This window comes from Trachemys scripta, chromosome 2 (genome assembly GCF_013100865.1).
Source record: "Trachemys scripta elegans isolate TJP31775 chromosome 2, CAS_Tse_1.0, whole genome shotgun sequence".
In the NCBI taxonomy this organism is placed as follows: Eukaryota; Metazoa; Chordata; order Testudines; family Emydidae; genus Trachemys; species Trachemys scripta.
Window position 1 is genome coordinate 6,320,580 of NC_048299.1, and position 15,748 is coordinate 6,336,327.

The 15,748-nt window shown below is 49.5% G+C and overlaps 1 protein-coding gene across 4 annotated transcripts in view; it reads left to right on the plus strand.

Annotated features, from left to right (window-relative positions):
* Positions 1 to 15,748, plus strand: part of GJC2 (gap junction protein gamma 2) — a 104,220-nt gene that overhangs the window by 16,583 nt on the left and 71,889 nt on the right. The gene's annotated exons all lie outside the window — the stretch shown is intronic.

The window sequence follows — 15,748 nt, forward strand, 5'->3', positions numbered from 1 at the left end:
TGAAATGACTCAGCCGTTTCTTGTAGGGTACCAAAAAGCCTTTGGATGGTAACCGCCTTCAGTATCGCTAGCAACCTGTCGGACTAGAGGTCAACGGTCCTAGACCCCATTATCAACCCCTCCCCAAGCCATCCAGGCTCCTGGCCATTTGTTTGTTTGTTTGCTGAGGACTCTTGTCACTCTCCTGTGGTGGGCTGTCTGAGCGAGGAGGCTCCAATGGAGCCCGTCACGGTGATGGATCCAGCACGCGCTCTCGTTCGGCAGGGACGAAAGGCCGCTCCATGCTGCCTGTACAGCTGTCTTTCTGTAACCTCTCCGTGACCGTCTGTCACCCAAGCCGGTTACAACAAACACATGGTGAGCTGTGTCCGCCCCACAGTCTTTCTGCCTCCTGACTGTGTGTTTCCATGCTCCGCTCGGCTGCTGAAGAGCGGCTGTGCCGATGCGTTGTGGGAAAAGCTGGGCAGCTCTCCCATAGTGCACTAGCAGTGGACAGAGAGCCTGGAGCCAGCAGCGTGTGTGACGGGTCGGGATGCAAACGCACCAGAGCCGTGCTACTCAGACCTCAGTGGTTCAGGAGCCAAATTAGCGATCAGATTACCCACAAGAGCCAGAGGAGTGTGAATGGATTGACTCTATAGCACTATAGTGAATGAAACAATCACACCGTGTTTTAATATCCCGTGCTGCGCAGATCTGCAAGAGACGCATTAAAGAGCCACTTGGGATGCGTGAACTCAGCGTGAGTATCACAGCTCTAGAGTCTCCAGTTGCACAGAGGAAGGAGGATCTGCCAACCTGATACCACGGCCACAGCCCTTGTGGCAAAAAGCCGCGTGCCAGCTTACAGAAAGGCACTCGTGTCCTGGCCTAGGCCTCTAGCAGGGGTGAGGCACGGCTGGCAGCCGTGGTTACTACCCAAGGGCCCGCTCCAAAGCAAACTGAAATCCGTGGATAGGCTTCCCCCCTCCCCCCGAGTCCAGTGGGCTTCGACTCAGGTGCCAAGCATGGTGTGTGGTGGTACGCTGTGCTTGGAGCCAGCCAGGCCGCTGACCAATTAGAAGGGGTGGCTCAGAGTTGTGGCATGGCCGGGCTGGAAGTGCCCTCTCCCGTACAGCAGTTGTGTTTCCTGTTAGTGCCGTGGGTAGCCAAAGTGCCTCTGACCTTGGCCCAGCAGGATACCAATCTATAAGTCAGAGAGAAGCCCAGCCACGGCAGAGCCTGAAACAGCCTTTTCTGATGGGCAGAGAGGAAGTGGGCTTTGCTAAGTGCTTCTCTGGATATTTTCTATGCTGTCGGTGAGCCCCGATAGGTCTCCCTGGTTCCCCGACCCCATGCAGTAAGCTGCCAGCAGCAGACGGTTACCCTGACTAAATGCTGTATTGAAACTCTGCTAACCCTGCGCTCTCGCTGTTACCCGGCCAAGGATTGATCACAGTGTAAGTGCAGGGGCCTGTGAGTGCTGTTCGTGCTCCCCGCCCACTCGGCTCGGCAGAGCCTGGGGGAGCAGGGGAAGGAGGCTGTGAATCTCCGTGCTGTGTGATTGGCTTTGGTTCTGCTCCTCCATCCCAGTCTGCCCTGCAGGAAGCAAGCGCGTCATGCACGGTGGACCATCCGCTATCCTGGCTCCCCCGCGACACGTGAATAGTCACTGGTAAGTGATGACTTGGGGAAACGTTCCTGCTGTTCGGGGCAGAGAGCCGGATTCTCCAGATAGTGTGTCCAGATTCCCTTACTCGCAGGGGATCCATCTGAGATGGAGCCCCATAACAATTCACTGATTCTGCAGTAGCTTTGGTTTATGGCCCTTGGCTGCTTTTCAGCAGCCATTCTCCATGGTTTCACTCTCGCACAGAGAGAGAACAGTGTACGTGATACTAGTTTTCAAGGCCTCCACTGCACAGCATAGGAGATGGCCTCTGTCTGCAGCTCTCTGAGACAATGTAGCTGGCAAGCCCATGGGGACGCTTGTGAAAGCTGGTGGTGGATCAGTCTCATTGGAGTAGGGTCTCATTCCCGTTTTGGCCGGAACAATCCCTTTTTTAAGACCTGTCCAGGCCCTTCCGACTTTTTTTGCCAAAGTGGGCCTTTGTCCCGTTTGCTCTTGCCAACTTAATCAGTTGGGTGCAGAGGAACATGTGGGGTGGGGTGCAGAGGAACGTGTGGGGGAAGGGAGGTGAGCAGTGATGCCAGCCACGTACTGGTGGGGGAGGCAGGGCTCGGGCGGGGGGCAGGCAGACTCACCTCAGCCTCACATGGGAGGCTGGCAGGTCTCAGGCAAGCAGCCATTCCAGCCCTGCATGGGGAGGGAGGGGCAGGGCTCGGGCCAGCCCTGCATGGGGAAGCAGAGGGAGGGAGGGAAATGGGGCTAGCCCCATGTGGTGTCCCATTTTACCTTTGGGAAATATGGTCACCCTACATGGGAAGCGCTCTTGGTTATAGGAGCAGAATTTGAGGAGATGAGGCCTAGGCTAGGTCTATACTGTAGCAGCTGAGAAAGCCAGTCAGCCACTCAGGGCAACTCTGCGCTGCCCAGGAGTTCTTGGGGGAGGGACGCCGAAGGTCCAAAGAGAGGCAAAGGGAAGAGTCTGCCCTGGTGGTTACCATGGATTTTCCAAAGACACAGCCACTTACGGCCCAGCAACCCCCTCCGGAGCCAGTTCTAGCATCCTATTATTTGGGGGGGGACATCGGTATTCATGGGGGGTCCTGGATGTCACGACTTAAAAAACCACCCGCCTTCCAGGAGTCTAGGGACTAGTTGGACCCCTGAAAAAAATCTCCTCTTCTGAGAGTTTAAACACGTAATATTTGGCTATTGTGTCAGTATTTTGCTGTGATTGATAATTTACATAAAGGATGGAGACGCTGCAATCTACTGCCATTCCACTGCTTAACGCTAGATAACTTTGTACAGATTCTGGTCTTTCTGACAATAATTTGGAGCCCCTTGAAGATGATTTTGTGTGTGTGGGGGGAATGTCCTCTTTGCCCCCCAGTAACACTACGCCTGCTTTTGTGCACCAGGCCACGCAAGAGATTGTGGCACGCTGGTAGTGTTGCCAGATACACGTAGCCATAGGCTTTAAGGCCAAAAGAAACACTGTGATCATCTCATCTGATTTCCTGCTTACCATAGGCCAGGGAATTTCTCCCAGTGGTTCCTGCACTGAGTCCATATGTGGAGTTCTGTTAGCCTGCGCTTAGCCTTCCACGTGGTTCTGTGGAGGAGCAAGGACACATGGTGTTATGAAAATGGAGCAGCGGCAGTGAGGCCAAAATCACCTGAATCTCAAGACCCAGAAAACTCAAGGCGTGAGGAACAAGGGATGATCGTGCGGCTCTGGTTCTTGGCCAACCTTCATCTGCAAAAGACAGAGCTATCAACCCTTTGCTGTATGTCGGAGCTGATGCGATAAGGCCTAGAGGTACAGCAGCACTAAGAAAAGTCTATGGATATATTCGCCTGTAAATCCATAGGCTTAAAAAGTTCAGAAGAGGAGATGGAACTAAATAGCGTATTCTGCCTGAAGCAGATCATGCAGCAGTTTTATCTGCCCTTGGTTTGTTATGTAGACAGGGCGTAGTTGGACAGGTTTGTTATGATCTCTGGAGTTTCAGAATTGCCAGCCTCATGCCAGGGATGGTTATAAACGTTTGTATTGGCTTGCTCGGCGTCGGCATCAATTACAATGGACTTTCTAAGAAAGTTGATTATTTAGATGTTGTTGACTTTTCAACGAAGACCACTAGGAGATGGTGTCAGATAGTATGACTAGATACAATACACTGCTTTGGGGTTCTCTTGTACTTGTGTGCCAAAATGTACATTCCAGTAATACGTATGGGTCAGTACGTTCAAAGTATGATGTAGTTACAGTAACACTCAAAAGTTCCGTCGGAACTGGGGCCCGTTGGGCGAGGAGCTGGACAGACACAAGTAGACGTGGTCCCTGCCCTGAAGATCTTGCAATAAACCTATATTTAGACACCTAAATAAAAGGGGTAATTTCCATAGATTCTGACCACTTGCGCCTCCTGCTGAAGTAAATCAAGGCAATTAGGTCTGGAGCCTAAATAGTCAAGCTGGTCAAATATCGACAATTAATTTTTTTTTGCTGCAAATTTTGAAGGAAATTGTTTTTCACCTGACATTTATCAGTCCCAGCACTTTTGAGTGTTTGATTTTGCAACCTTAATGTTCTTTTAACACAGAGGTCCCCAAACTTTTCAGGGTCACGCCCCCCCTTACCCCTGTCCGCACGCGCCCCTCCCCTTGGAGCTGAGGCTGGGAGCAGGGCTGCAGCTCCTGGGGCAGTGGGGGACATGGACAGGGGCAAGGGGGCCACAGCTGGGGGCGGGTCTGGGGCCAGGAACGGAGCCACAGCCAGGGGCCGAGGCTGGGAGTGGAGCTGTGGCCAGGCCATGTTTGGCGGTTGAGACTGGGGCCGGAGCAGAGCTGGGGCTGCGTGGCACTCCTTCCCTGTCCCCCATGCCAGGTGTCTTCTTCCTCAGGTGGGAGGTGAACTCACACAGATGCACCTCTGAACCCTGGGTTCTCACTGACGAAGGACAACCATAGTATGAGAACACAAGGGCAGCTATTTGCTACTCTAAGGATAAGGGACATGGTTTCGAATCTCAGACATCACCATGAAGTACCAACTGGTCAGCATTTTATTGGTAGCCGCTGTATGGACCCAGTGAGTTCAGCTTTGACTACAGTCCCTAAAAGGGACAAGACACCGGAAGCTCAGCCTGTGCTTCCCCTAACAATAGTCATGTTGTTGGACTGGCAAGTTAGGCCTGAACCTCAGGGGGCAGACGACGTGCAGCACATCCAGGCTTCCGTGACTCCCTTTGTCTGGCACTTGTCTGCACCTTTGTAAATGCTGCAGCTGGCCATGAACTGTCTGCAGTTCAGCTTCTCTGCAGCAGTAACTGGTACGGCAGGACGTCTGTGAGATCAGGAACAAAAAAACCTTTGAGTTGATTTCCCTCCCCCTCTCTGCCAGGGACACAAAGAGAACGAGGAGCAGGATGTTTTGCTGGTGTTTAATTTCCCTCTACGTCCGACCCAGGTCATCTCTGAGAAACGTGGGATAAAAAAGCAGGCAGGTCAGGGAACATCCACTGCCCAGGTCGACAGGACCAAAAGCCAGGACCTTCCTTAAGAGCAGCGACTCTTCCCTTTCATGCTGTTTGCTTGGCCCTGGACTTTCCATGGATTTCCAAGGACACAGGGGACCATTAGATCACCTAGTCTGACTTCCTGTATCTCCAAGGCCATTACATTTCAGCCCGTTACCCCATTATTGGGCCCGATAGCTGGTGTTTGACTAACGCACATCTTGATGGGGGTTTATCCTCAGCACAAGTATTCCAAGAGACTCTGTCACAATAATGAATAATGCTGCCAGCTGGAGACCCCCAATTCTAGTTCCCTTTCTGTGCCTGGTTCTCCACTGCCACTCTACGTATCTAGCGCACAGAATCATAGCAATGTAGGGCTGGAAGGGACCTCGAGAGGGCAGCTAGTTCATCCCCCCCACACCGAGGCTAGATCATCCGTGACAGGTGTCCATCTAATAATGATGATGTAGGTAGCGTCTACACTGAAACAATATAGCAACTGTTCCGCTGTGGCATTTTAAGCATAGACAAGCCCTTAGCGACTTGCCCAAGGGAAAACTGATGGAGCAGAGAATTGAACCTGGGTTTCTGAAGTCCCAAGCTAGCACCCTCACCTGTTGACTCCCCTCCCTCTCTGCAAGCAGTGGCGGATTAGGCCCATGAGACCATGCCCATAGGGCCGTGCCCAGAGGCCCCAGCCAATTGGGGGGGCCCCCCAGGCTGGAACTCTGGCCCTGCCCCCTGCTCCTCCTCTCCCTCCCTCTGGGGTCCTGCCACCCTCTTCCCTCTTGAGGCCCTGCCCCCTGGCCAGGCCAGAGGGGAGCTGTGGTAGAGTGAGCACTGAGCATATTCCTCCTTTGTGAAGTTGCCCCCCATCCCGAGCCCCTCTCTTTCCCCCTCCTTCCTGTGCGGAGCCCAGCCCCTCTCCTTCCCCCCACTCCCACGCGAAGCCAGGCCCCTCGGCCCCTCTCCTCCCCCCTCCCTCCCACGCAGAGATGAGCCCCTTGGTCCCTCTCCCTCCCGCGTGAAGCTGCCCCCCAAGCCTCTCTTGTTCCCCCTCCCTCCTGTGCAGAGCTGTCCCCTGATCCCTTCTCCTTCCCTCTCCCTCTTGTGCGGCTTATGCGTGGAGCTGGGTCCCCCCAGCCCCTCTCCTGCCCCCCATTTTATACATGGCTGTAGTGAAACACACCGAGGTTAAGTGAATTGCCTACAGTCAAGCACAAAGTGAATGAGGCATCACTGCTAGGTAGAGAACTCAAGCGTCCTGACTCCCAGTCTCCAACACCTACCAATAGACAACACTGTTTTAATAGAAAACCTCACGTCTCAGCTATTACAATATTTGGCCCTTAGGCAGAGTTCTCTGGCATAACGCTGTATTATGTGTACAGACAGCTGCAGCTGTCCATACTCACTCACCTGAAACTACAGGCTCCAAAACTACTGTCACAAGTATCTGTAGGGTTATTCATTCAAAACCAAACAATTTATCGACAAGATGAAACTTTAAGATAGCCACATTTTTAGTGCGTTGCACCATTTATTTTCATTCATATTTATTTCTATGCTTCCTGGGCAGCTGTGGGAAGCCCCGGACCCTCCACCTGTCCCAGGCGAGGAGCCAGGGTGCCCGAGACCAGCCCATGGCCCGTGTCCCTGTCCTCCAGGGCACGTCGTCCAGGACAGATGGAGGGTTCAGGGCCCCCCACAGCAGCCCCAGCTCACTGGGCAGCTCTTACCACGGCCCGACTTCCGGCCAGGCCAGGAGGCAGGGCCATGGGGGGAAGGAGAGGAGCAGGGAGCGGGGCCCTGTGGTGGGGGCATGGGGGTCTCCCCAATGTTCTTTGTGCTGAGGGCCCCAATAAATCTTATCCACCTCTCCCTACAAGCTGCCGTCATGTGCTAATCTAAAGTTTCTATTCAGTCCTGATGCAGGCAAAACTCCCACTCAATTCATGGAGTTTACAGCAGTGCAAATGAGGGCAGGATGGGACCTTGACTTCAGTGGAGTTTTCATAAGAGGCTGAGTAAAGGTCTCAGGATTGGGACCTGTACATTTGTGTGTTCCGGCCTCGGCTGTGTCTGTTTTGGGGACACATTTCAAATCGACGGGAGTTTTCCCCTCAGTTCAGGATTGAGCCCTTCGTGTGGATTTAGTGTTATTTATTTTTGGCAGTGGTGGAAAACCTAGTAATCTTGATTAGCAGGCCGTGCTGCACCAAATTGATCCAGGCCCCCCATGGCGACTACCCCTACTGCCAGGCCCTTCATCAGATAATGAAAGTTCATTTGCAGTTTCTTTCACAGCCTGGCATGTGCTGGGTCTACCAGCTGTGCAGCAGCTCGAATCAGGACACTTTTTTTATACTATTTATTTATTTAGGAAGTATTTATAGGGTTACAAATCCTTGCCATGTATATATCAGCAACAAAAGAATCATTACAACAGTGAGCTTTTGTTTAAAGACATTATACAATAATACAGTCGTCATCTCTCTGTTTAACATGGTGTTACCCTATTACAGTATGAGCATCATGACAACACCCAGGACATGGGTTGTTCCTAGTGATTTTGTTAAACGGAGCGAACTCTCTAATTATACATATTTAACAGGCCAGGCATGTGTATCAAACGCTAATATTCACAAAAATTGGATAGGTGTGCTGGTTGGTTTGTTTGCAGGTGAATATTCTCTGTCTGAGTGTTGAATAAATGAGATACAAGGTAGGCGAGGTAATTATTGGACCAGCATCTGTTAGTGGAAGGTGCAAGCTTGCAAGCTACTCGGAGCTCTTCTTCAAATCTGGGGAAGAAAGCAGAGTGTCTGAGGGCTTGCCTACACTTAAAACAGTACTGTGGCACAGATGCACAGCTGAAATGCTTCAGTGTAGACATTACCTGCACCGAGGGGAGAGATTTTCTCATCGGTGTACGTATTCCATCTCTCCAAGAGGCGGTAGCTAGGAGAATTCTTCCATGGACCTAGCACTGTCTATACCAGGGTTTAGGCCTGTTTAACTGCATTGCTCAGAGGTGTTGATTTTTCACACCTCTGAGCGATGTAACTATAGTGACCAAATTTCCTAGTGTAGACCAGGCCTTAGATCAGATTAACTACGCCGCTCAGGGGGGTGGATTTTTCACGCTCCTGAGCAACGTAGTGATGCCGACCTAATTTCCTAGTGTACATGAGTCTTGAGATAAATACAGGTTGGGACAGATTGTTAAGCAGAAGGGGTAACATGTGAGAGATGGTCACTTGAAATGAAGTGAGTAATTGGGGGTTAGATTGTTATGCATAAAGGGTCTGAAGTGGACTGTTAAAGGTAGCAGGCTATGGGGCACTTTACAAATTGTTGTAATGAGCCATAAAAGCAGTGTGTCTGTTATGTCCATGGCAGAGTTATACATTTAAGTTCCCAGGCTTGCCTTCTCTGAAGGTGTTATGCACGTAGGACAAGTATGGAAAGATCAGATATGGAGCGATCACTTTGTGAAAAATATCAGGGGGTAGCCATGTTAGTCTGGTTCACAAAAACAACAAGGAGTCCGATGGCACCTAAGTCTAACACATTTATTTGGGCATAAGCTTTCGTGGGTAAAAAACCTCACTTGCATCTGAAGAAGTGAGGTTTTTTATCTACGAAAGCTTATGCCCAAATAAATCTGTTAGCATTTAAGGTGCCACCGGACTCCTTGTTGTTTTTGTGAAAAGTGTTTGTCCACGAACGATCTGGTGTTTTTGTCGTTGATCATTTTTCTGCAAACAACATATTGAATAAATGGTAACCAAATAGCTAAGCATGTATTGGTCCTCTGTCTATTTTGCTGGGTACCTTTTTGGTGGCGGGCCACATCTTTAAGGCTGGTTAATGGCAAAATAACTCAACAGCACTGTTCACAGTGGCTAAGTCCCATGACTGTGTTGTTTCATTGTGTAGAAGGGGATCATTTTAAAGCTCTCCAGAGTGTGCATCGGGGACATTTCCCTTTGGCCAGGAGTATGATCTAACATATTTTATTGATTTGATATTGGATTGCTAATTATATTGTGACATGGCAGGCTGCCCTGCAGAGGCCAGCAAGCAATTATACTTCCAGTGATCTGACCCAGTGCGTACGCACTGATTTATTTAAACGCTCGGCAGATGTGACCTTCGCTTGTGTTTGGGTTTCTCCAGTGCTGTGTGGGCCGGGATGGCTTGGCTTATGCTAGTGGTGTCTGTAAATGAAAAGTGACATGAGCTGCGATTCATTCACATGGCAGCCACATCTTGAATGTTCATCTGGAAGGAGCATGTCCAGGGTTGGAAAGGGGGGTTCACCTCTCAGATCCTGGTGGATCTGCCGGATGGCAGGACTATCCACCCCATGGCCCTGGACCAGCTCTGATGTTACCTCCTCCCCATCGTCTCCCCTTCCTAGGCAGCATGACTCTAGTGTATTGTTGGCAGCTGCCCTACTTTTATAGGAGGTCCCACAGGGTGGGGTGGGCCGGAGGGGAAAATGATGTAAAGGTGATGCAACCTCGTGGCACAGTGTATGTCACCTCTGGCTCTGTCTTTGTGCATCCTGTGACGTTACACTCCATATGATTTTATAAAAATATGCTAATGAGTGTGAATATAATGTAACTGGAATATGCTTCATGCAAAAGGTCTCTTGTAAGGTGTCATTACAAGGTTTATAATCTACTGAGTGTGGTCATCCTATTTGTATAAATGTATCATTCTTGTATCTGAAACTAGAAATATGAACTGTAACTCTGAGGTCCTATTGTAATTACGTTAAGCGTGGGCCATTAATGAGGGTTTGGAATCTTAATGGCTCCCATCAACTAGGACAATTGGTTATAAATGGCTCTGTTTACTTGCAAGCCTTCCTGTGAGTCAGGCCAGGATGAATGAAGGTTTGGGGTCCCACAGGACATGTGACCATGTCACCTGGTACTGGAATCCATCTAAAACCTGGTGCTTTTCCATTTAGAAGGAGGGGTGGGGACCCAGAGAGACAAAAGATTCCCGCCTTGTGCCAAAGCTATATAGGGGGGTGGAACAGAACAAAAGAGGCTTCAGTCATGAGAAATCCCCTAGCTACCACCTGAGCTGGAACAAGGACTGTACCAGGGGAAAGTCTTGGGCCCAGACTAGAAAGGAGTCTAGTCTGTGAAAGAAGCTTATTGGAACATCTCTGAGGGTGAGATTTATCTGTAATCAGTTTCTTAATGTATTAGGCTTAGACTTGCATGTTTTAGTTTTATTTTGCTTGGTAACTTACTTTGTTCTGTCTGTTATTACTTGGAACCACTTAAATCCTACTTGTTATACTTAATAAAATCCCTTTTGTTTATTAATTAACCCAGAGTAAGCAATTAATTCCTGGGGGAGCAAATAGCTGTGCGTATCTCTCTATCAGTGTTATAGAGGGCAGACAATTTATGAGTATACCCTGTATAAACTTTATACAGAGTAAAACGGATTTATTTGGGGTTTGGATCCCATTGGGAGCTGGGTGTCTGGGTGCTAGAGACAGGAGCACTGCTTAAGCTGTTTTCAGTTAAAGCCTGCAGCTTTGGGGGACGTGGCTCAGACCAGGGCCTGTGTTGCAGCAGGCCAGCGTGTCTGGCTCAACATGACAGGGTACTGAAGTCCCAAGCTGGCAGGGAAAACAGGCTCCGAGGTAGTCTCAGCACATCAGGTGGCAGTCCCAAGGGGGTCTCTATGACCGAACCCATCACATATCGTTCCTCTCAAACAGCTCCTTAGGACTAGGAGTGGGTCCAGAGAAAAGAGGGAAGCAGATGCAGAGGTGACAATCCCACCCCTTTCTTGTAGAAAGGCCTCCCTCAGAAAGCAGTCTTCAGAAACCCCCTCTGCACCCTTGACACCCAGGAAGACAACCCCAACCACGTGAAAATCTGGACTTTGTGAGTTTTGCACTGGAAAATAGTTCATGGATGTTTATTGGCATCAACCTTGTTGGGAAACCACCATTCACACAAAACGGATGGAAAATACTGGGTGTAAGCAATTGTGGGGTCAAGGCGCCATCTGGTCAGAACCTGCCATTCATGTTAGCGAAGAGATCCCTGCGCCCATGGAGAGGAGTGCAAATAGATTACAACACCAAGCAGGGGTTTGGATCAGTGCACGACAGACCCACCCTGGCGATAGGTGTTGGCTCTGGTGATGGAGCCTTGCTGACTTGCTGTTGAAAATGACTCACTCGCTCCAGCCTGGCTGTGAGGGAGGTGGGAGTGACTCTCCAGAGAGGAGATGGTGGGTTTGGGCTGAACAGTCTGCAGAGAGGAACCCTAGGAGCAGCCAAGCCCGATGGGATGGCGCAAACTGGAATTTGTGCTGGATTGTTGCTAGTTTCTTTGTTAACCTTCAAATGTCAGCCAACGCTGCTAAATACAGAAAGCCTCCTTTTGTCCTTACGTTTGCATTATATATGTATTTGTTATAATCCAAGGCTATAGTCACTTTGAATGGAGATGGCTAGTTTGTTTTGAGGCATTTTTGTTTTTTCAACAAAAAATCAAAACTTTCTGTGTTTTTTCTCAAAAAAAAAAACCCCACGTTGGTTAGTCGACTTGAGGATTAATCTGTCTTTAGACTGCAGAGCCACAGGTATGAAGACGATCATCCTCTGCTTACGCGACTGAAGTGCTGATGAGACCAGAATGCTATCAGCTGCTGGCCAGAATTTGGGCCCTGGAAGGCTGGGCCGGGACTTTCTGTGTGGGACAGGACCTGGCGCAGGGGGAGCTTTGAAGTGGGACATGGGAGAGTTGAAACAGCTCTCCAGGAAGTAGCTAGTGCTGATCTGGCTGGGGATTTGCTAGGTGAAGGGAAACAAAGTGTTTTGGCACATGCTCAGCCTCGTCAGGTTTGTTTTAGGCAGAATTTGGAGAATAGGGGTGAAAAGGGCAAAAAGTTACTGCAGGGCTCCAAGAAAAAAATAGATGAGGGAAAAATATCAAGACAGCTAAGTACAAATGAACAAACTGGACACAACCAGCATAGATCACAAGACCGATGCTGTCCCCGCTGAGTTGGATACAGTCAAACACCCTTGTACTAGACATGCTGAGATCTGTGGTTTAAAGGATCTTGTGTTATTGACTCTGCCTTAGAACATGGACAGCTATTAGAATCATAGAATATCACGGTTGGAAGGAACCTCAGGAGGTCATCTAGTCCAACCCCCTGCTCAAAGCAGGACCAATCCCCAACTAAATCATCCCAGCCAGGGCTTCATCAAGCCTGACCTTAAAACCCTCTAAGGAAGGAGATTCCACCACCTCCCTAAGTAACCCATTCCAGTGCTTCACCACCCTCCTAGTGAAAAAGTTTTTCCTCATATCCAACCTAAACCTCCCCCACTGCAACTTGAGACCATTACTCCTTGTTCTGTCATCTGGTACCACTGAGAACAGTCTAGATCCATCCTCTTTCGAACCCCCTTTCAGGTAGTTGAAAGCAGCTATCAAATCCCTCCTCATTCTTCTCTTCTGGAGACTAAACAATCCCAGTTCCCTCAGCCTCTCCTCATAAGTCATGTGTTCCAGCCCCCTAATAATTTTTGTTGCCCTCCGCTGGACTCTTTCCAATTTTTCCACATCCTTCTTGTAGCGTGGGGCCCAAAACTGGACACAGTACTCCAGATGAGGCCTCGCCAATGTCGAATAGAGGGGAATGATCACGTCCCTCGATCTGCTGGCAATGCCCCTACTTATACAGCCCAAAATGCTCTTAGCCTTCTTGGCAACAAGGACACACTGTTGACTCATATCCAGCTTCTCATCCACTGTAATTCCCAGGTCCTTTTCTGCAGAACTGCTGCCTAGACATTCAGTCCCTAGGCTGTAGCAGTGCATGGGATTCTCCCGTCCTAAGTGCAGGACTCTGTACTTGTCCTTGTTGAACCTCATCAGATTTCTTTTGGCCCAATCCTCTATTGCTGTGGCATGAGTCTGCCTGCTTGTTGAGTAGGACGTTATCCGAAGAGAACCCAACACTGGTGCTCTGTGATCTACTCTGAGCACCACCAAATGGGATGCCAGGTGTTGGCTTTAACCGATGAAGCCCTAAATGGTTTGGGACTTGGTTTACCTTGGAGCCTACTGCCATTGTCTGCAGTTGCAATCAGTGGAGGTGTCTGAGCTAGAAATCCCTTGGTTTAAAAGGGCAGGCTCTGTGGATAGGGGGTTCACGGCAAGGGGCCTCGCACCCCTGAAAGTTGTTTTGGTCATGCAGAGCCTGCATTGGTTAATCTGCTGCACATGCTGCAAAGCCTGGCTTTTGAAGCAGGTGTTGGGGACTGAGCTGGGTTGATGGAGTTCGAGCTAGAAGTCCCAATGGGCTTGTGGTTAAGACGGGCAAGTTCCGTTGTCGTCATGGAGCAGTCCAGGGGTTATTAACTGGCTTGTAAATATCACATTGAATGCTGGTTTAAACCATTCTAAGTGTTTTTGTATTACGGTAGTGCCTAGATGCCCCAACTGAAACCAGGGCACCAGTGTGCTAGGTGCTGTACGTAACCTTAATAAGAAACAGCGTTGTTCCCAAGAACTTACAATCTAAATGGACAAGACAAAGGGTGGGAGAAAGGAAGTATTCCCATTTTACAGATGGGGAATGGAAGAGCTACAAAGGGATCTCACAAAACTGGGTGACTGGGCAACAAAATGGCAAATGAAATTCAGTGTTGACAAATGCAAAGTAATGCACATTGGAAAACATAATCCCAACTATACAGGTAAAACGATGGGGTCTAAATTAGCTGTTACCACTCAAGAAAGAGATCTTGGAGTCATTGTGGATAGTTCTCCGAAAACATCCACTCATTGTGCACTGGCAGTCAAAAAAGCGAACAGAATGTTGGGAATCATTAAGAAGGGATAGATAATAAGGCCTTTATATCAATCCATGGTACACCCACATCTTGAATACTGCGTGCAGATGCGGTCGCCCCATCTCAAAAAAGATGTATTGGAATTGGAAAAGGTTCAGCAAAGGGCAACAAAAATGATTGGGGTATGGTACAGCTTCCTTATGAGGAAAGATTAATAAGACTGGGACTCCCTGCTCACCTCCCCTGGCCGCTGGCTGCAGCCCCCATGGCCAGGCCCGGGCACCTCCCTGTCTCCTCAGGAGCCCAGGTGGTTCTGTGCTCCTAACAATATGTTTTAACATAAGTGGCACGGGGTGGCAGTGGAGCTCCACATAAAACATGGGGGTGCTGCAGCACCCCTCACACCCAGGGCCGCTGACAGGGGGGCAAAACGGGCAGCTGCCCTGGGGCCCGGCGATTTAAAGCACCTGGAGCTCCCGGCCGCTGCTGCTGCTATCGCACTGAAGGGCTGGCTGGGGGAGGCTAGCCCCAGCCCCGCCCCATCCAGGGACCTGGAGCCAGCCCCCCTCCACCTCGCCCAGGGACCCGGCAATTCTGTTGGCAGCCCTGCCCGCACCCCTAGTTCCTGTGCCTGTGGTCCCGGCTGCCGCCCCACGGCCCACACCCAGATCCTGGAGTGGACAGAGATTTGGCTTTCGGTTTCTTGGCTATGTCCTGGGGGGCCCCCAAAAAATGAAGCTGTGCACAGGGCCCCACTATCTCTAAATCCACCACCGATTCCCATTGATCGGAGTAAATTATAAAACCAGCAGGGGTAAGCACCTGCATAACACAGTATGACATTCTCCAGGGTACAATCTGGACTGTGGAACAGCTGTGTCCTCTCAACTCTCCAACCTAGTGAGCCTTTTACACTGCATCGCTGTGAGAACAACCACACTTGGTCTGTTTACACACAGCCTGTAGCATGCAAAATCACTCCTACCTGAATTATATGACTGCTTCTAGCCACCCACTCCTGAATTATATTGCAGAGTGACACCAGCAAATTCCCAGACATATCCCCAGAAGAGTACATCTTATACTGCCAGCTCTTTCCTACTGTGCAGTAAAAGCTCATAGAAAGTCCCTCGTTTCATTAATAGAAAATGATATGCACAAACCCTGTTATCTCAAATGGAAGTTCCAGACACTGGTTTAGCTAAAACAAGTTTATTAACTACAGAAAGATAGATTTTAAGTGATTACAAGTAATGAGGCATAAAAGTCACAATTGGTTACAAAGAAGTAAAAAGTAAAACACAAACTAATAACTAACTTATCAAGCTAAGTGAACTTAAAGCGAAAAGGTTTTTCTCACCACAGGATCACAGCAGTCTGGCTGGATATTTCAGCCAAGACCTCTCCCCCAGTTTGACGATGCTCCTTTTATCTTTCAAATGTTGTTGATGCCATGAGTAGAGATGAGGGGAGAGAGGTGATTTGTATCCTCTGTTCCTCATTTTTATATCGTTCCCTCCTCTCTGATAATCATCTCCAGCTGGGGTTCAGGGGACAGCAAGTCTATCTGCCAAGGTGTAACTTTCTCACTCACACCCTTCTTCCTGCTAAAGAATGGCTGTTTAACCAGATGATTGTCCAATTGATTTTGTTGCCACCTGGCTGAGGCATCAGTTTGCTCTTTTCTCTGAGGAACTGGTTTGTGTCTGCTTTTCTAAACTTGGAGCATGTCTCAGTAATGTTATACAGTAGAAT